Consider the following 21,756-nt stretch of genomic DNA (forward strand, 5'->3'; position numbering starts at 1 on the left):
GATGAGAGCACCATGGGCGAGGGCGCCACATTGGGTCAGGAAAGCCGACTGTGAGCGATGGCAACTCTGTTGCCCATCAAGTGTCAAATAAAATAAAGCAAGTGGCAGCAACCAAAGAGACAGTCAACGAGCAACCGTCAGCGAGTGAACAACATAAACGAAATATTTGAGAACACCCAGTAAAGTTGAATAAGTGTAACATTTTTCTTATATTCACAATAAAGTTTTGTATTATTATATATAAGTGTTTGACTGTGCACATGAGTTCGGTGTTTCTCTACACATCTTCAAACGGTTTCAGGATGCACACCAACTCCATAATCATTTCGGATGCCTTTCGCGATATTAACGGCATTTTCCCTAGGACAAACGTTGATTGTACGAATAATTTGCCTTTGCATCCTCAAATCCAGTTTAGGTGGGCGACCAGGGCGAGGCTTATTTTCATAGCTACCTGTCTCGTTGAAATTATTAACTATCACCTGAACTGTTGCTTTCGATAACTTTGTAATTTTTCCAATTTTCCCAATGGATTTTCCTTCGCTTTTAAGTTTTATTACGACTTTTCGTAGATCTGACGATGTTTTTTTTATTTTTAAACTTTTGCAAATCTGTATAAACTAAAGATAATGTTTTCACGGCCGCAATTACAAAAGAACTGACCACGCAAACCAAAAAACATGCATAAACAAAAAACAAAATCAATTGCATAACGGTAAATCAAATATCAGTAAAGCGTATGTACACTTTTGTGAGATTTCGTTATATGGGATTCCCCTTTTTCATTCGTTTTTTATGCAGTGCCAATAGGAAATTGGTAGTTTCGTATTGTAGTTATTGGTACAAGACCAACAAAAATAAAATGCATTTAAAAAATTATCAAATTTGTGTTATTACATTAGATAATGGCAAAATTGTTATCGTATGTTCACTTTTGTGGTTAAATGCATAATGCATAATGCATAAAAGTGCATAATATAAGTGAAAAAGTTACTCACAATATACAAATTATCAATGTAAAAGTTGTCAATTTTTCAACTTTAAATGCATCTTTAAAACCATAAGTCAGCGGCAACTATATATATATATATTTTCGTGATCTGGAGAACGTCACCTTTCCACTGATACCCATTTTATCCCCGAAATCCGGGGATGCTATTCTAAATTTTACCCTTATATACATATGTATAAGTAATATTACATATATAATAATGTTACGTAATAAAGTGTAAGGTTACAGTACAGTACGAAAACTCAAATTTTGTTTCAACATGAGTGCATGATAACCGTAAAATATAACCACTTTATATCCAAAACTCATATTTTAAATATAATAATATATATATCGTCACCTAAAATACAAACCAATGTATCATAAAAAATAAATTGAAATCGCTGACAGATATAATAACCAAAATGTATAAATTTTATAACGAAAACTTAAATTTTGTTTGAATATTGGATATAAAGTGGTTATATTTTTTGGTTATCATGCAATCATATTGAAACCAAATTTGAGTTTTGGATATAAAGTAGTTACATTTTTTCGTTATTATATCTGTCAGCGATTTTAATTTATTTTTTATGATACATTGGTTTGTATTTTAGGTGACGATATATATATTATTATATTTAAAACATGAGTTTTGGATATAAAGTGGTTATATTTTACGGTTATCATGCACTCATATTGAAACAAAATTTTAGTTTTGGATATAAAGTAGCTATATTTTTTGGTTATTATATCTGTCAGCGATTTCCATTTATTTTTTATGATTCATTGGTTTGTATTTTAGGTGACGATATATATATTATTATATTTAAAATATGAGTTTGAATGCATAATAACCAAAAAATATAACTACTTTATATCCAAAACTCAAATTTTGTTTCAATATGAGTGCATGATAACCGTAAAATATAACCACTTTATATAAAATATAAATGGAAATCGCTGACAGAAATAATAATCAAAATTTATCAATTTTATAACGAAAACTTAAATTTTGTTTGAATATGAGTGCATAATAACCAAAGAATATAACCACTTTCACCACTTTATAACAAAAAGTCAATATATATTTTTATTATTAACGCAGAAAGGAGTACTACGCGAAAGTACTTCAGTCACCCCAGGTATTCGCTCGGCCAGAGTTATTTTTTTAGAGCACGGCCGAAGGCCGCCAACACAGAAAGGAGTACTACGCGATATTACTTCAGTCACATAAATTACGTATTACACATATACATATGTAGAAAGTATTTTTTATAGTTAATATAGAAAAAAGAATCACGCGATAAAACAAACAAAGAAAAATTGTTAAAAATCCTACATATTTACTGTTTAAGATGTGGAAAGACTCGTTTTCCTCATAATTGTAAACAATCTAACCTTTTCAACGATGAGTGTGCTAAGTGATTTTTAAATTAATAAATTTAGGTAAAATATAGCAAAATATAAGTGAAATGTAAGCTTATTTCAAAGCTTAGATTCTGTACTTAAATATACAAAGAAAAAAATGTGAAACAATTTTGTGAAACATAGAGAAATAACATGTTTCCTTAGTGCAAATTTTTGAACTTTTAATCGGGGATATTTTAAAAAATATTAGTATTTAGTAGCCCCTATCCGTACATACCCAAAGTAATCGGAATCGTGCCATTTATAAGATTAGTGGGATAAGCCACTCAACAGCCGAAATCGTGTGATTAAGTGTCGGTCTGAACATGGTATTAAATACCACTTCAAAACATTATTGATAGCAATATAGTTGTTTGGATAAAATCCATTGCCTGCCAGTACCTCGTAAACGTTGGTGTTTGGCGGCATATATATAATAGTATATCGATTACTAAGTGGCTATACTCAGTATAGTTTTTGTTTTTTAAATGTGTTAAAGGTACGAAGTTAAACGTTGAATATAAAATGTTATAGTTACTATAGGGTAGGGAATAAAGTGAATGTAATTGAAGGGCATTGTAGTGGTTATGAAATGTTATATTGGAACCAGAATTAAGGGCAACCATGATTGCGCATTTCACGTACTAGTATTTTAGCTAACTTATTTTTCTACATTTTAGTTAACCCTCTAACCAATAACCCAATTTTTGTTTGAGCTGAAAAAATTACCATACACTAATTTTTATACAAGGAACAAGAATCTGAAGTCAGATTTAAAAAAAATTCAATAGGTCCCCTTCCAGGTTGGAAAAAGTGAGGTCTGCCTTAAGGCATACTTGCCTGTTGGCATGTAAAAAAATACGGATTAATTTATTGCAAATTATTTAAAAGAAAAATGTTTATTTCAATAATTTAAAGTAAAACGTATCAAAATCAAGTTTAGTTATATTATTTCATAAACAATATTAAATAAAATAAAAGATAAAGTAAACATATGTATTGCATAGCAGTAAAAATTCAAATTTAGTTATAATATAATATAAAATACAAAAGTGTTTATGATTTTGTGTGAAACAATTGAAAACATTTTTTTGACGATGATAAACATAAATTTAACTGACATTTTGTGCAATACATTTGGGTTAAAGATTTGCAGCCTGGCATCTTACACATATGTTTACCGTCTCGCCCTAAAACATCTGGTATATGACCAATCCCATCGTATCGAATATCAGTTGGTGGTGCATAGGTGCGTCGATAGCCAGTTCTCATTTGTGAACTTGCACTTGATGGTCTACCCACATCATGAATCCGGTGGTAGATGATATATGCGTTGACAACCGCTATATCCAGCATATGATAAAATAAACGTAACGTCCATTTTTTGGTTTTAAGACGGATATGATAGCGTCCTATTAGGCCATCCATTAAATCGACGCCACCCATATGCCGATTGTACTCTTTGACTATGGTTGGGCAATCGATATCCACATACTCTTTTTTCTTTCTATCAAAGCGCGTCACTTTTGGGGGTTGACAGGTATCAGTAGAAGTGCAGAAAGGCTTAACGCCAGCATACGTGGAAACAAGTCGTACACATTTTGTGTCTTTCCACAGTACAGACGTTATGTCAACTCCAAAAGCAGTACCCACAAATTCCTCGGCGTAGCCCCGTTCTTTATTTTTTACATCGATGTCCTTTGAGAGCTTACAATTTGGAAGTCTATTGGCACAAATTCCTCTGCTTCGTAAATAAACAAGCAATGCCAATGACGTATAGAAATTATCAAAGTATACTATGTGATTTTTAAAGTTGGGCACGGTTTGTGTTAAGCGGACGACAACGTTTCCGGTTGCTCCCAAGTCAGGTGCATCTGCTACAACATCATTATCACCAGCACCTCTGTAGACTTCAAAATTATACGAAAACCCATATGAGTCACATAACACAAAAAGCTAACACCATATTTGTGAGGTTTATCTGGCATATATTGACGTAAGTTTGTTATCATCTTTGTGGGACCCATTTGCTCGTCAATACATAGCCTTGGTGATTTGGGTACAGAATTAAAGCGTTCATTTAATGTATCTATGAGTGGACACACTTTGTAGAGCTGATCATAACCTTCCTCACCCCTTTTCTTCATATACGAACTGTCATTGAAGTGCAGGTATTTCTTGATTTCATAAAATCGTTTTGATGGCATCGCAGCTCTAACACATTCAAGTGAGTGTTTTGACCAATAACTTTCAATATTTGGATAGCGAAACACAGACATATATAATATTATACCAATGTAAATTTTCAAATCTTGTCTGGTCAAATTGAAATCAGAGTTTATGTTTTGCTGATGAGCGTACAGATTTGTTTGGCTGACAATATCGTCCAGCAATTTATTTGTAAAAAAATATGTAAAGCATTTAAAAGGAGTATTCAATTCATTAAATGCTTGTGGAAATTTCTGTTCACCATTGAATACAATTTCTTTCCGATGTAGCTGGAAGTTTTTTTTTTTCCAAACTATATTTTTGAACTGTGAAGATTGTGGTGTACAATGCTTCACAGAACCAAAAAATCCACCAGAGTTAGATGGAATAGAAACTTCACCTTCTTCAATTTGTGGTAACGGTGATCGAGCTCTTTTCCTCCTTGGTGGCTGTTTTGTTGTTTTATTCATTGCGTTACTGCTGGTACTTGGTTGCTCGGAAGAAGGTGGAGTAGACTCATTGGGTTCATCTACACTTATATTAATTGCCGATGACAAAAGATATATTGCACTTGCATTATATAAATGCTCAATATAATGATCGATTTCTTCAAAATCTTCATTTGGTAATTGCATGTTAACTTCATCATCGCTGTCAAAGTCTTCTTCATTCACGCTTTTATCATCTTCTGAATCATCATCATCAACAACAGAATTCATTAATTGTTGGATAGCTTCTTCGCTCATAAGCGACAAATTGTAACGCTTCCGATTATTTGACATGCTTACGACTACGAAACACAATACAAATTATTAAAAAAAAAATTATAATGTATAAAATATGTTATAATAGTTACATGTTTTGCTTTCAACTACAAAACATAATTTTATAAATTACTATTTACTTTTAAACATGTTAAAATAATTACGAATACAATTTACATACTTACAACGAAATAATTTTTTTGAGCGGGCGCCGGCAAGTGTGCCTTTAGGAGTAGTGAACTTTTAGCTTGCTAGAAGCTTGTCTGTACAAATTTTTTCACAAAAAACTTTATACTAGTAAACCAAAATATTGTATCTATACCGTGATATTTTTTTAAGAACAATTGTAGCACAATTATTTTTTTTTTGCAAATTCTGAAAATGCGCTTTGCATTAAAATAATTTTTTGCTGATCTTCACACCAACTTTTGACACTGACTGATCACTGGCGCCTGAACTCATAAGCAAAGAGCATGCAAATGCTTGTTTTATGCAGCCGTGACATTTTACAACAGAAATTTACAAAGGTAACGGTAAAAACTTTTCGGGCTGTTGCGCTATTGCAATTGTGCTTAACTATACCTTTTGGTAGCATTGCCGGATAGAGGGTTAAATACAACTCGTGGAAATTTTGCGCTCACTTTCTGTTAAGGTTGGCTATATGTTGGCTGGGATTTAGAATAGCATCCCCGGATTTCGGGAATAAAATGGGTATCAGTGGAAAGGTGACGTTCTCCAGATCACGAAAATATATATATATAGTTGCCGCTGACTTATAGTTTTAAAGATATTTGCATTTAAAGTTGAAAAATTGATAACTTTTACATTGGTAATTTGTATATTGTGAATAACTTTTTCACTTATATTATGCACTTTTCACTTACTAACACTTCACTATAACGTTTCTGTATATTAATTTTTTTTAATATTTCTCCGCGCCGCGCTCCAAAAAAAAATAACCATGGCAACCCTTTTCTTATTGTGCAAATGCAGAGAATTGTAAATAAAATAAAATAATTAAAATAAAGCTTTATTTACAACAAATATTAAAAAAATTAATATACAGAAACGTTATAGTGAAGTGTTAGTAAGTGAAAAGTGCATAATAATGGGTGATTTTTTAAGAGCTTGATAACTTTTTTAAAAAAAAAAAAAAACGCATAAAATTTGCAAAATCTCATCGGTTCTTTATTTGAAACGTTAGATTGGTTCATGACATTTACTTTTTGAAGATAATTTCATTTAAATGTTGACTCATGTGGTTTCAACAAGATGGCGCTACATGCCACACAGCTCGCGATTCTATGGCCATTTTGAGGGAAAACTTCGGAGAACAATTCATCTCAAGAAATGGACCCGTAAGTTGGCCACCAAGATCATGCGATTTAACGCCTTTAGACTATTTTTTGTGGGGCTACGTCAAGTCTAAAGTCTACAGAAATAAGCCAGCAACTATTCCAGCTTTGGAAGACAACATTTCCGAAGAAATTCGGGCTATTCCGGCCGAAATGCTCGAAAAAGTTGCCCAAAATTGGACTTTCCGAATGGACCACCTAAGACGCAGCCGCGGTCAACATTTAAATGAAATTATCTTCAAAAAGTAAATGTCATGAACCAATCTAACGTTTCAAATAAAGAACCGATGAGATTTTGCAAATTTTATGCGTTTTTTTTTAAAAAAGTTATCAAGCTCTTAAAAAATCACCCGATATAAGTGAAAAAGTTATTCAGAATATACAAATTACCAATGTAAAAGTTATCAATTTTTCAACTTTAAATGCAAATATCTTTAAAACTATAAGTCAGCGGCAACTATATATATATATTTTCGTGATCTGGAGAACGTCACCTTTCCACTGATACCCATTTTATCCCCGAAATCCGGGGATGCTATTCTAAATTTTACCCTATATGTTTATTTAAGTGGTTCTGGTTCTGTAAAATTTGGTCAAACTCTTGCCTTGTTGAGAATAGTTGGGGAAACTTTAGTATACCATCCCACGATTTCAGGATTAAAAGTGGTTTGGTTGGATAAAGCTGATGCTCCAGATTAAGAAAATTTATAATTATAGCCGCCGCAAACTTTTAGTTTTCGAGATATTTGCATTTTAAGTTGAAAATTTCGCTAATTTCAATTTGCAATTTCTCGATTTATAGTAACTTTTTCTTTCATATTATGCACTTTTTATTCACTTACACTTCATTCAATATTTCTACATAGTTTTTTTATATTTATTATTTAGATATTTGCCAAAAATAAGCATTTTATATTTTACATAAATATTATTACACGCACAATAACAATAAGTGTTCCGTGTTGTCAAATAATAAGTGTTATCATATCCCAAACGATTGAAAACAATAAAAATAAATTAAAAAAAAACTCAAATGTAGGAAAAAATTACCCTGGGCGATCCAACACCGGGGTGTGTCAGGTTTTTTTTTGAGTAAAACTGCTGTTTGCGTTGGCGGCCTTTGGCCCCTCTTCAAAAAAATAACCCTGGCCGATCCAACATCGGGGTGTGTCAGGTTTTTTCGAGTAAAACTCCTTTTGCGTTGGCGGCCTTTGGCCGCGCTTCAAAAAAATAACTCTGGCCAATCCAACACCGGGGTGTGCCAACACCAGGGTGTGTCAGGTTTTTTTTCGAGTAAAACTACTTTTTTTTTTTTTACTTTTTACTCATGATATAGAAAGAAAAGGGATAAAGATTTATGTATTTGGCGTAGAAACCTATTTTTTATTCGTTTGATAGACGTGTAGATATGGCAATACTTATTATCTGACAACACGGTACACTTATTGTTATTCAGGGGTGTTGTGGAATCTGATAGATAGATAGATAAGATTATTGAGGTTCTGCACCGCGACCTAGGGTCTATTGTGCCCTCTCATGTATCACATGACCTCCTAAAGCCCCAGCAGTCTGAAAAATTCCAGTAGTTTGCCGGGCGCTAGTGAGGTGATGTGATCCCTGCTAATAAAGATGGAATCCAGGGCCTTAAGCCTTTTTCCACAGATTGCTGTGCAATCTAGGATAAGGTGTGCTGGTGTTTCCTGTTCCAGGTCGCAGAACCGGCAATTAGCACAGGAGACCATGCCCATGTTGGACAGGTGCTTCCTGAGCTTGCAGTGCCCTGTGTAGACTGCGACGAGGATTCGGAATTTCTCACGGGGGAGGTTAATTAATTCCTTAAACCTGGAGAGGTTATATCCTCCTAAGAGCAGCTTGGCGTGACGCATACTTGCTGCCTGCCGCCAGTGCCGCTCCCTCTCCTCTCTCTCCTCCGTGCGGAGCAGCTCCTTAAGAGTGTGGGGTCCTACTGCTACGAACGGCTCTGGTCCCCACATCTTGGTACGATGAGATCGCTTTTAGTGCCGCTTGACTATCGCTGAGAATAGCTATGCGCTGGTTGCGATAGTTGCGGCTGAGGTTGATTTCAGCGCATAGACTGATGGCAAGAACTTCTGCCTGGAAAATGCTTGGGAAGCAGCCCATAGGTATGGATAGCTTGGTTCGCGGACCCGCAATACCTGCCCCAATGCCTTCCGGTGTTTTCGAGCCATCTGTGTACCACTGAATGGTACTGTCTTCCAGCAGTCTTTCCAGCGTGGAATCGTTCCACTCCTTCTTACTGCCTAGAGTTACTTTGAAATGCTTTTTGAAGTTTACTTTCCTTGTTGTGCCGTCTCTTGAGAGGAGGGCCAGCGGTGTGCTCTCCGCTAGAGCGTCCATCTGTCTGGAGGACATTATCTTCCCTCTCCTGCAGCCTTCTGCTGACATTAGCAGCATGGTGTGCTTTGCTGCTAGCTTGATCACCTTATGCAGCGGTGTGACGCATTGCCCCCGAAGCACAGACACATGCAAGTCTTTGCAGCTTTGACAGTCTCTGAATCACAGAGGACTGTGCTGCTTTGGTGGCCCAGGCAACCGCTCCATAGGTGACGATGGGTCTTACTATCATGGTATACAGCCATCTCATGATGTTTGGTTTGCATCCCCATGATCTGCCGGCTAGGCGTCTGCAAATCATAAGTGCTCTTGTTGCTTTGGACAGCGTTAAGTCCAAATGCCTGCTCCATTTTAGTGTTGAGTCTAGGGTGACTCCAAGGAATTTGACCTCCCTAGACATTTCCACCTCTGCGCCTCCAATTGTTAGGGTCCTCAGGCCCGGAAGAGATCTCCGCCTAGTGAATGGGATCACGGTGGTTTTTGCTGGGTTGATGTTTAACCCTACCGTGTTACACCATTCCTTCGCCAATTTTAAGCCCCTTTGAACAATGTCACAGAGAGTGTTCTCAAATCTTCCTCTCGCCATTATGACAATGTCGTCCGCGTACCCTTGACAGCGGATTCCATTGCTGGTGAGCAGCTCGAGTAGTTCGTCTACTATCAGGCTCCAAAGCAGAGGTGATAGTACTCCACCCTGTGGGCAGCCCCTCGTGGTGCCAAGACGAATTTTACTTCCTCCAACTGTTGTTTCTGCAACCCTAGTGCGCAGAAGGGCTTCCGTCCATTTGCGTATCGAGGGATTTACGTTCCTTCTCTCGAGTGCCTTGATGACGCTAGTGTGAGACGCATTATCAAAGGCCCCCTCGATATCAAGGAAGGCGCAGATCGCAACCTCGCCATTATCCAGCGAATCCTGCAGCTCAGACGCGAGTTGGTACAGAGCGGTGTTTGTAGATCTACCTGCCCTGTACGCGTGTTGTCCGGCATGTAGGGGTGCAATCTTCAGCGCTTCCGATCTAATATGGTTGTCTATTACTTTTTCCATCCCCTTCAGCATAAAGGACGTGAGACTAATAGGCCGGAACGATTTGGCTAACGAATAGTCTCTCCTCCCTATCTTGGGGATGAAAATCACTTTTGCTATTCTCCACGGTTCGGGGATATACGACATCGCCAGGCTGTCTCTCATCAGCCCCAGCAGGTGTGGTAGGAGGATGTCCATACCTTGCTGCAATAGGGCCGGGAAGACGCCGTCCACTCCCGGTGACTTGTAGCTCGAGAAGGAGGCCAGTGCCCATCTGACTGAGTCAGCAGTGAACAGATTCCTTGCCGTCAGCCAGTCTGAGCGATCCGGCCTGCGTGTGACCAAGGTTGGGGTTAGGTCAGCTTGAGCCGTCTCCGGGAAGTGCGTTTGTAGGAGTGTTTCTGCCCTCTCCTCCGCGCTTGTCGTATATGTCCCGTCCTGTTTCTTTAGGGATAATACTGTGTCCGTCTTACCCTTCGACAACGCCTTGTGCAGTCGAGCTGCCTCCGGGGTCGAGGAGACGCTATCACAGAATTTCCTGAAACTGTTTGACTTGGCAAGCCTAATCTCCTTGTTGTAGGCTGTTAGGTGCCATTGTTGTCCTCCCAGCTGCCTGTGCGCTTGGCTTTGTTGAACAACCTACGCACCTTCAGTCTGAGGGCTGAGAGTTTACTGGACCACCATGGGCAGCCTTGTTTGCTGGTGGTCGCTTTCAATGGACAGGCACAATGATAGGCGTCCACAATGGACTGGGTTATGGCACTCAGTCTGCTCTCCAGTCCAACTGTGGTGGACCTAACATCCGCCTGCTCCACTACACTTATACTTCTACTTAGGATCTCTTTGAAAGTGCCCCAATTTGTATTTCTGGGGGTACGAGTTGGAGGTCGGTCCCCGACTACCACCCTCAGAGCAAAACGAATGATTCTGTGATCTGACAGTGAGGGCTCTTTTGATACCCTCCACTGCGAGATCAACCCGATCATGTTGTCATTGCTTAAGGTAATGTCTAGGACTTCCCTGCGGACACTTGTTACGAAGGTTGGCTCGCAACCCACATTCTCAATGTTAATATTATTACTAAGTATGAATTCAAGCAGTGACTCACCCCTCATGTTGCAGTTCGTGCTACCCCATTCCGTGTGATGAACATTTGCGTCACATCCTATGGTCAGGGGGAGATTGTTGGATTTACAATACTCCACCAGACCAAGTATCGATGGGGGGGTGCTGTGGCTGACTCTCCCGGAAAGTATGCGGATGCAAGGACGAAGTCCGATCCTTCCTTGTCCTTCACCTGCACCGCCACCAGGTCTTGCGTTAGAAACTTTGAAATACAGAAAAAGTCTATATCGGCCCTAACGACTACACAAGATCGGGGTCTCTCGCTAGAGTGATCCCAGATTACCTTGCTCCTTCTCATGTTGAGGCCTCTTACCTCTCCTTTGAACACCCAAGGTTCCTGGATTAGAAGGATGCCCAGGTTATCCGAGATGAACCTCTTCACGATGACTGCCGAGGCTGCCGATGCGTGATGTAGGTTCACCTGGGCCACTTCTATGCCGGTGCTGGAGCCTACAGAATTGGTTCTATGAGAGACAGGTCCCCGTCTTCGTCCCCTTCATCGACCTGCATCTCCAACCCTTCCAGAAGCTCCTGGGTGGATGGCATCTTGTCTTCTTGCCCGTTGCTCTCGTCTGCATCCGCGGCGGTGGTCGCAACCTACCCAGCCGAGATGGGTTCGCTGGGGGATTCGCTGTCCTTACCCGAAACCACAGCTGCAGTCGCCTCATGCGCCGCTGGGCGAGTTACGGGTGGAGCTGGTGCTTCGTTCATCCCCGTCTTGGCTTCTTGGCTCATGGACGCAGCCTTGGGCCTCCATGGCCGCACCACAATCTTGCCGAAGCGGAAATTCAGTTTGAATCCCTTCAGCCTTATATATTTGTAGGACTCGTCGTCCATCGTGATGTTGAGGTTCCACCCGGAACCCACAACACTGCTTGCTACGACTTTCCACGCCGAGGTACTTAAACCTTCGTTCTGGTTTCTCACCAGACTAAGCGCGAAGTCGTAGCTATCCTCTGCACTTCTCGGAAAGAACGCTACCATGCTGTGTATTCGCGGTATTTCCTCACCTCTCCTAACACACAGGGCCGGGCCCTTCCAACCCTCGAACCTTGGCGTGATCTCCTTCAGCCAGGTGGCCGACTTCGACCAGCAGCATGCCGCCCTTGAAGAATATGCCGCTAAAAGCGCCGGTGAACTTGTTGCCAATGGATAGGGCCTTTACCAGGCAGTTCTGTAGAGCTGTAAGTTGCTCAGGCCCTAGGGCCTCCGCCGGGTAATTGCGAGCCACCACTGCCATACGGATGCTACTTACAGCCTCCGAGTATTTACGGCTTGCGGTACTTATTGGCTGCTGGTTGGGGTTGGAGCGTTTACCACTGGCCTCCTGTGGTTTATCTTCCCGTATTCTCTTGGGCTTTGGTGGCACCTGAGGCGTTATTTGGCCACCCTTCCTTTTCTCCGATCGACTAGGTGCCTCCTGTTCCTGCGTTTTGTCGCGGCCGATCCACCGTTGGTACCTGCGCGTCGTGCATTGTTAGGAGAGGGGTCTTTCCCACTGCTCCTACCCAGAGCCCGCCTTTCGGCTGAATCCGGGGTCATGCCGTCCTCAAGGAATCTTAGGTACCACTTAAGAGTGGTTCCACTCATTCCCAATCTACGTGGGTCGTCATGACCTCCTGGCTGTCCTGGCTCCGGGGTACAAGGAATGTTCCCTCGTTGCCGTCTTCTTTTACGTTCACCCCTTGATTCCACTTTCGTGAAACCACCCTCCTCTCCGCAGTCGATCCTGCTCGAGGGGGTTGCGGGGGTAGCGTTTGCGCGAATTGCGGTTGACGCGCTGCGTTGAGTGCCGCTGCAAGAGGGCACATCGTCGTCGTCGTCACGACCGTGCTCTTCAAAGAGTGCACGCTCTTCCGGCGACAGGGCGTCCAAGAAGCTAAACTTACGCTTAGCCCCTGGGCCACTCTTGCCTACGGTACTATTGCTGCTGCTGTCTATGTCCACCGTTTTGATTGTCGTTGCTTTGGTCGTTGCCGTTGTTGTTTTTGTGGTTGTTGTTGTTGTTTAATCTTGTTCTTACGACCGTTCGGCTCGTGTTGTAAGCCTCCCGGTCTAGTCTTAAAGAAGGGGAGTCTAAAAGTCCACTGCGCCAGAGCCCCTTGACGCAGTAAGGCCACCGTTACTTCCCAAGGCGGCCCGGTGTTGGGAAGGCTCCGTACGAATACAGCCGAATTTACCTCCTGGCTGCAAATCATCCAATGGGCACGGGCCGCATAACACCCTGGATTAAGAGGTGGTAGCTCTTGGTCACCGTGCACATGCAGCCTCCGACAGCCACCGGGGGCGATGCTCTGCAGCATCATCTCCGGTGGCTGAGAGATGCTGTGCTGTGCTGCGGTTTAAGCCCCTGCACCACGACAAGGTGCCTACCATTCGCAGAGGCGAATCAGTCGGAATCAGAATTGAAACCGTTAAAAAAAAGCAGTAGGTGTCATGAATTCAGATATTATTGGTTTGATATTCGAAACAGAATTTGTATCGGTTTTGGGTGTCACGGAATTCAATTTTATCGATTTTGCTGTCAGAAACAAATCAAGAAGATAGTCGCACACAGATTTGAATTGTAAGTTAAGAAATCAAGTTATTTTATTGTTACAAATTAATTTATCTTTATTTCTATAGGAGAAAACATTATAATAAAACAAGAAATGTCTTAATTATTGAGTTTTGGAAAAGAATGCGGATATTTAAAAGGGGAGCCTTTTTTAGAGGCTTAAAAAAGTCGTTTTTTTTTAGCTTTTTTTGGGTGGGAAAGAAATAAATGATTAAAGCGAAATTTGTAGTGTTTATATTTATACCTGCCTTTGAAAAGCAATTGCTAGATGCTTCTCGCATGTGCATATGCCAGACGGCGGGCACGATGCAGGTCGAGATTTCTATCGGAAACAAAAAATTCAAAGAGATTCATATTTTTTAATAACTTGTGTTCAAGTTAAGTTTGGAACATTTTTAAAGAGATTTAAGCAAAAAGTAATTAATTTTTTTAAAGCTTTTAAAGCAGGCTCCCTGTAAAATGTAATAAACGTAATTTAACACCCAAATGGGTCTTTATTCGTTCGATAAATGTTATCTCTTAAAATCTTTCTTTAATTCGGAACTCATTAAAAACTTTAATATGATTGCATCCAAATGTATTCATTTGCAAGTTTGTGTGTTACATTAGTAAACAGCTGATTCGATTAGTGGTTTTGCATATGTTCGAAAAGACTAAAATCCAATCAATCCACCATTGATAATCAGAATTGCTTTGCAATTCTGACAGCTAAGCAATTCTGTCTTGGATTCCACAACACCCCTGATGGTGCTTGTAATAATATTTATGTAAAATATAAAATGCTTATTTTAAGCAAATATCTAAAATATTAATAAAAAATAAATATGTAGAAATATTGTAGTGAAGTGTAAGTGTATAAAAAGTGCATAATATGAAAGAAAAAGTTACTATAAATCGAGAAATTGCAAAATTAAATTTGCGAAATTTTCAACTTTAAATGCATATATCTCGAAAACTATAAGTTGGCTATAATTATACATTTTCTTAATCTGGAGCATCAGCCCTATCCAACCATATCACTTTTAACCGTGAAATTGTGGGATGGTATACTAAAGCCGACCCAAATTATTCATTAAAACTTCGTGTTTCTATAATTTTAAATAATTTTGGGTAAATTTTAGAATTGCGTTTTAGTGTATATAAAAGTTAAAAATATAGGTCTAAAATTCATTTTAACCGGAGAAACGCGTTTTAAATAGTTGAATGTTTGAACTTTAAATGCAAATATTTCTAAAACCATAAGTCAGCGGCAACTATATGTATATATATTTTTTTTCTTGATCTGGAGGACCTCCTGTATCCACATACCCATTTCGGGTCATTGTCATGTTGAAAAAAACTCGTTTTTTTGACATGACGGTAAATTTTCCTTGAGAATGCTTAACATGTGCTTTGATGTTAAATTTTTCACTTGTTTTCCGACAGACCATACGACGGCCATACGATTCGTTCCCACAACAGTCTGGCCTACGTAACCGGAACGGACCCGGATTTTTATCCGGCCAAGTACTGTCAACTGGTCAGAATTCAGCCACTACAACAACAATGCCCATCCGACAGTTTTCCAAAAGTCAACACCTTTAATTTTATAGGTATTAGCGAACGATAATGTCTTGTTTAAATATAATCGATATAAGTGGTTTTTTTCTTGCAACACGGTCTTGTATATTGTTATTTCTCAGCCCTCTGTACACTGTTTAATTTTTCGTTTGTAGTTGGGCCGTTAATTTAGAATTTATTTTTTTAATACCATGTGGACAAAATTAATCGACAGGTCACCGGATATTTGGTTTTCTAAGTCGAAATGGTTTGTAGTTTATTGTAGTTGAAGCGAAATTTCAATTGGCGGTATGTATACTCGTAGATCATCATTAATTGTTGGACGACACTAGAATTATTACCGAGAGCTTCAGTCGTTATTCCAGCCTATCGAAAATTAAAAGTACATGATTGTAGTAACAATTCTTTTACTTGTAGTCAAACTATCACATCAGCATTGATGTTCAAACTACCTGAAGGGTTAATTTTATCGGTGACTCGCCGGATACCCGATATTTATAGTCAAAATGGTTTGTAGTTTTTTGTAGTTAGTGTAGAATTTTTATCCGAATAATAAATTTTGACAAATCAATAACCACGGAATAATTTTAACATTACTATTGAGAGTTTCGCTCATATTCCGATCGTCGCTAGATTGGAATGTAATTTTAAGATAGTTTTATAATTTATCATCAGTTTTTCTAAGTTTTATAAATGAAAAAAAAACCGTGAAGATACGGTATTGGGTCTAGATGGCGTTGTAAGATCCTCGTAATCCGCCATCTTGTTCCGGTTATACACGTGGTACCGGCATAAGGCATTCTCGTGGTGAGGAAAAATGATTGTTGCTGCGTTTTCCAAATGAACATACATTATTTTTATTTTAAAAGTTACCTGTGTATTTATGAAACAAAAGCTGATTTTTATCAACAACTGGAGGTAAAAATGCGATAGTTTCATACTATTTTACGGGTTGATATCCATTATAACCTATTTCAGAACTTTTTTATACACCTCTGCCATGTTTCCCATTTATTCATTACAGCACAGCTCGTTTCCATTCGTGTTTCTGAAAATAAGCTGTGTTGAAAAAAGATGGCGGATTACGAAGATCTTACAACGCCATCTAGACCCAATACCGTATCTCCACGGTTTTTTTTTTTCATTTATAAAACTTAGAAAAACTGATGATAAATTATAAAACTATCTTAAAGTTACATTCCAATCTAGCGACGATCGGAATATGAGCGAAACTCTCAATAGTAATGTTAAAATTATTCCGTGGTTATTGATTTGTCAAAATTTATTATTCGGATAAAAATTCTACACTAACTACAAAAAACTACAAACCATTTTGACTATAAATATCGGGTATCCGGCGAGTCACCGATAAAATTAACCCTTCAGGTAGTTTGAACATCAATGCTGATGTGATAGTTTGACTACAAGTAAAAGAATTGTTACTACAATCATGTACTTTTAATTTTCGATAGGCTGGAATAACGACCGAAGCTCTCGGTAATAATTCTAGTGTCGTCTAACAATTAATGATGATCTACGAGTATACATACCGCCAATTGAAATTTTGCTTCAACTACAATAAACTACAAACCATTTCGACTTAGAAAACCAAATATCCGGTGACCTGTCGATTAATTTTGTCCATATGGTATTAAAAAAATAAATTCTAAATTAACGGCCCAACTACAAACGAAAAATTAATTACTACAATCCTCGGTGCGCCAAGCTGCTTCGAGTATGCACAGAAATTTTGCAATCGGTTAAAGTGGGGTGCCAACTTCACACAGATGTTTCATTTGACACTTTTGTGTGAAACGCTGCTCTAAGTTCAGAGTTAAATTTTTGGTTACTGCCAGTAACTTGGGTCATCCACTGGATCTGATATTGGGGCAATATTTATTTGCAGTTTTTACTGATTTTTCTAAAGAAAATTTTAAATAACTCAAATCGCCTATCCTAAGCACTCAAAATTTCAATAAAAGGAATGTTAAGGATTCTGCAAAATACTTCTGTGAGCTGTATATACAGCCATGGTCACACAATCCGTGAGATTATGTACTGTGATACAGTCACAAGTCTATAAATTTGAGATTTTAAAAGTTAGAGAAAATTTTTGGGACTTGAGACGATTTTTGCTATTCTGTAAGTGACAGTCACAAAATCTATTACATTTCATTATTCAGAGATGTTTTTACACTTGAATGAAAATAAATATGTGGCTGCGATTTAGAATAGGACACGATTCCGATTACTTTGGTGGAGGAGTAAAAAAACCGAATTTCCGTATAAATGGGGTATGTGCGGATAGGGGAGCTTCACCAGAGGAGAAATACCAAAAATAATATCAAAATATTTTTTATTTTTTAAAATATTCACGATTAAAAGTTCAAAAATTTGCACTAATAACACATGATATTTCTCTATGTTTCACTAATTTTTTTTACGTTTTTCACTCTGTATATTTAAATATACACTCTAAACATTGAAATAAGTTCACATTTCACTTTTATTTTGCCATATTTTACCTAAATTTATTAATTTAAAAGTCACTTAGCACACTCATCGTTGAAAAGGTTAGATTGTTTACAATTATGAGGAAAACGAGCCTTGCCACATCTTAAACAGCAAATATGTAGGATTTTTAACAATTTTTCTTTGTTTTTCCGCCTGATTCTTTTTTCTATATTAACTATAAAAAAATACTTTCTACATATGTATATGTATGTGTAATATGTGATTTATGTGACTGAAGTACTTTCGCGTAGTACTCTTTTCTGCATTGGCGGCCTTCGGCCGCGCTTTAAAAAAATAACCCTGGTCGAGCCAATACCCGGGGTGACTGAAAGACTTTCGCGTAGTACTCCTTTCTGTGTTGGCGGCCTTCGGCCGCGCTTTAAAAAAATAACCCTGGTCGAGCGAATACCCGGGGTGACTAAAGAACTTTCGCGTAGTACTCCTTTGTGTGTTGGAGGCCTTCGGCCACGCTTTAAAAAAATAACAAAAATAACACTGGTCGAGCGAATACCCGGGGTGACTGAAGAACTTTCGCGTAGTACTCCTTTCTGTGTTGGCGGCCTTCGGCCGCGCTTTAAAAAAATGACCCTGGTTGAGCGAATACCCGGGGTGACTGAACAACTTTCGCGTAGTACTCCTTTCTGTGTTGGAGGCCTTCGGCCGCGTTTTAAAAAAATAACCCTGGTCGAGCGAATACCAGGGGTGACTGAAGTACTTTCGCGTAGTACTCCTTTCTGGGTTTAAATAAAAATAATATATTGAGTTTCGTTATAAAGTGGTTATATTTTTGGTTATCTTGCACTGATATTGAAACAAAATTTGAGTTATCGTTATAAAATGGTTAAATTTTGGTTATTGTATCTGTTAGCGCTTTCCATTTATTTTTAATAATACGTTGTTTTGTATATTAGGTGACAATATATATAATATTATTATATAATATTACTATATAATATTAACACTTCACTAATTTGTTTATAACCATTTATTTTATATTAAATAATGCACAAATAACTTTTATTCAACATTTAACTTTTGTTCAAACAAAAGGGTTGCATTCTAACTAATAATTAGTGAAGTCATAATTTGCTTACGTTTCAAATACTTGGTTTTATATTCCAGATCTTCGATTATAGCATCACATCCGCATACCATATTTTCTACCAGCTTCTCGCATCTCTTCTTTGGATGGTGTACCAAACTTCCTTAATACCTTCCCATAAATCCTCAAAATTTGTAAAATTTTTAGCAGCAATTTTAAGGTTAACATCGTTCCATAAGTTTTCTATTGGATTAAGGTCAGGTCCAAAACATCTATTTTTTCTTTCTTAAGGCCAGGTTGCTCTAAAAAACGTAATTTTTTTCAATACATTTTATTTTTATTACAAAATATGTTGAGTAATAAATTTTATTACATATGAAACTACATATATTAAGTTTTTTATTCTTTTTTCAAAATGGCGGTCCTGAAAATGGCTGCTGAAACTCATCCGATTCGTAGATGGTGACATCATTTCTTGGAAAAGAATAATCTGAAAGCAAACAACTAAACGGTTTCATGTTCTGTATCAAATTAGCTATGGCCTCAAGCAGAATGAAACATTTTCAATGAAAAAAAAATGGCGGGCTTTTGAAATTTTTGAACCCTTTTTTCACTTTTAATTGTTTATAACTTTTTTAAATAATAATGAATATTTCTGGTTCTGCTTAAGGGTATAGCCAGACATCTAAAGAGTAAAATGCCGTTTGGTTCATATCGATAAGTGCAATAGTTTTGAAATGAGAGTGTCATCCATGCGAAAAAGCGTGGCTCGGAGAAAACTCAGTTTAAACCAAAGGCACGCAGTAGCTGCCGCTGCCAAAGTGTTCGAGCGGCCGGATTTCCCGCAGACCTCATCACTGTTTTATACCTGCTTCTCGGTCTTGCTGACCTACGGGACTAATTCTATACTATTATAAAATGGTTTGGAGGAACCTGGCCATAAGCCAATCCTTTGTGATTTTCGCTGTGTGTTTAGGGTCGTTATCCTGCATAAAAGTCAATGAAGGGGCATGCAATTGAAAGCAAATGGTTCCATTTCTAAATATTTATACCGATCCATTTTCCCCTAAATGGGAATTGTTTGATTGAAGATGAGGAATGCACCGCGACCTTTGGTCCATTGTGCCCTCTCCTAACTCACATAGACACACCTAGCCCCAGCGCATTGATGAAGTTCAATAGACTTCCGGGCGCTAATGAGACTATGCGATCCCTATCCGGAAACATTGATCCAAGGGCCTTAGTCCTGCGTCTACAGACTGCTGTGCAGTCGATCAGCAGGTGCTCCGGGGTTTCAGGCTCCAAGTCGCAGAACCGGCAGTTAACGCAAGAGGATAGGCCCATGTTGTACAGATGCCTATTCGACTTGCAGTGGCCGGTATACTCTGCGACCAGTAGCCTGAGTTTGTTCCTGGGGTGGTTTATTACAACCTTGAACCTACTCAAGTTGTATCCTCCCATTAGCAACTTGGCATGTCTCATACTACGTGTTTGCTGCCAATGCTCTTCCCTGCCCACTCCTTCTTCCTTGCGGAGTAGCTCCTTTATGGTATGTGGACCTACCACAATAAAGGGTTCGGGTCCCACCATCTTGGTGGAGGCTGCGGAGCAGGCTAGCTCGTCCGCCAGTTCATTACCGGTTATACCTCTGTGACCAGGCACCCAAATTAGGTGTACCTGTTTACGTTCTGCAAGGCTGTTCCCTGCACTCCTGCACTAATAGCGATTTGATTTCGTAAGAGGAGATCGCTTTTAACGCCGCTTGACTATCGCTGACGATGGCTATTCGCTCATTGCGATAGTTGCGATGGAGGTTTATTTCTATACCCCGGCTTATGGCAAAGACTTCTGCCTGGAAAATGTTTGGGAACTCTCCCACGGGTATGGAGAGCTTAGTGTGTGGGCCCGCGATCCCTGCACCGATTCCCTCCGACATTTTCGAGCCATCGGTGTACCACCTCAGCGTGCTATTCCTCAACATCAGCTCGAGATTGGAGTCGTTCCACTCGTCTTTGCTGCCGAGGGTGACCTTAAACTTTTTCTTGAAGTTAACTATTTTGGTAGTGCTGTCCCTCGAGAGGAGGGCTGATGGTACATCGCCACTTATCTTTTCCATCCTGCTTAATCCGCCCGCTCTGTAGGCATGCTGAGCCGCATGCAGGGGTGCTCTCTTTAGCGCTGTCGTCCTTATTTTATGGTCCACGATCTTCTCCATGATTTTTAGTAGGAAAGACGTTAGACTGATTGGCCTGAAGGACTTCGCCAACGAGTAGTCTTTCCTACCTACCTTGGGTATGAAGATCGCCTTCCATGTCCTCCATACTTCAGGGATGTACGCCATTGCGAGGCTTTCCCTCAGCAACCAGGTGATGCAGTAAATACTGCGCCCCCTGTTATAACAGCGCTGGGAAGATGCCATCCACTCCCGGAGACTTTAATCTCTCAAACGAGGCCATTGCCCATCGGATCGAGTCCGCCGTAAATAGCTGTTTGGCGATACTCCAATCCTCGCGGGATGGCCTGTGTTCGATCACGGGAGGACATAGGTCTTCCCGAACCGTCTCCGGGAAGCGCGCCCGCAGAAGCTCCGTCGCTTTGTCCTCTGCGCTGGTTGTTAATGTCCCATCTGCTCTTTTTATTGCTACTACTGCGTCATTTGTGCCTCTGGCCCGAGCTTTATGCAGCAGGTGACATTCTCGCAGAATCTCGTGAAGCTAGCCTGCTTTGCAGACCTAATCTCCTTATTGTATAAAGTGAGATAGCTCCTATGTTCTTCCCAGACCCCCGTAAGTTTCGCTTTGTTGAATAGGCTGCGTACCTTTTTCCGGAG

The 21,756-nt window shown here is 39.3% G+C and overlaps 2 protein-coding genes and 1 long non-coding RNA gene across 7 annotated transcripts in view; 2 read left to right on the top strand and 1 right to left on the bottom strand.

The window, feature by feature from the left end:
* LOC126765197 (protein diaphanous) overlaps window positions 1–21,756 on the top strand; it is a 284,726-nt gene that overhangs the window by 42,476 nt on the left and 220,494 nt on the right. The window lies entirely within an intron of this gene.
* Window positions 2,795–21,756, top strand: part of LOC126765218 (GMP synthase [glutamine-hydrolyzing]) — an 81,857-nt gene continuing 62,895 nt past the window's right edge. Inside the window, exon 1 of one of the 3 annotated variants that reach the window (XM_050482850.1) lies at window positions 2,795–2,900. The gene's annotated coding sequence lies outside the window, so the exon portion shown is untranslated. The other 2 variants (XM_050482851.1, XM_050482853.1) reach the window with 2 other exon arrangements.
* LOC126765507 (uncharacterized) overlaps window positions 8,419–21,756 on the bottom strand; it is an 81,508-nt gene continuing 68,170 nt past the window's right edge. Inside the window, exon 3 of the long non-coding RNA XR_007668476.1 lies at window positions 8,419–8,428. This is a non-coding gene — a long non-coding RNA (uncharacterized LOC126765507). The remainder of the gene's footprint in view (window positions 8,429–21,756) is intronic.

This window comes from Bactrocera neohumeralis, unplaced genomic scaffold, assembly GCF_024586455.1.
Source record: "Bactrocera neohumeralis isolate Rockhampton unplaced genomic scaffold, APGP_CSIRO_Bneo_wtdbg2-racon-allhic-juicebox.fasta_v2 cluster10, whole genome shotgun sequence".
NCBI lineage: Eukaryota > Metazoa > Arthropoda > Insecta > Diptera > Tephritidae > Bactrocera > Bactrocera neohumeralis.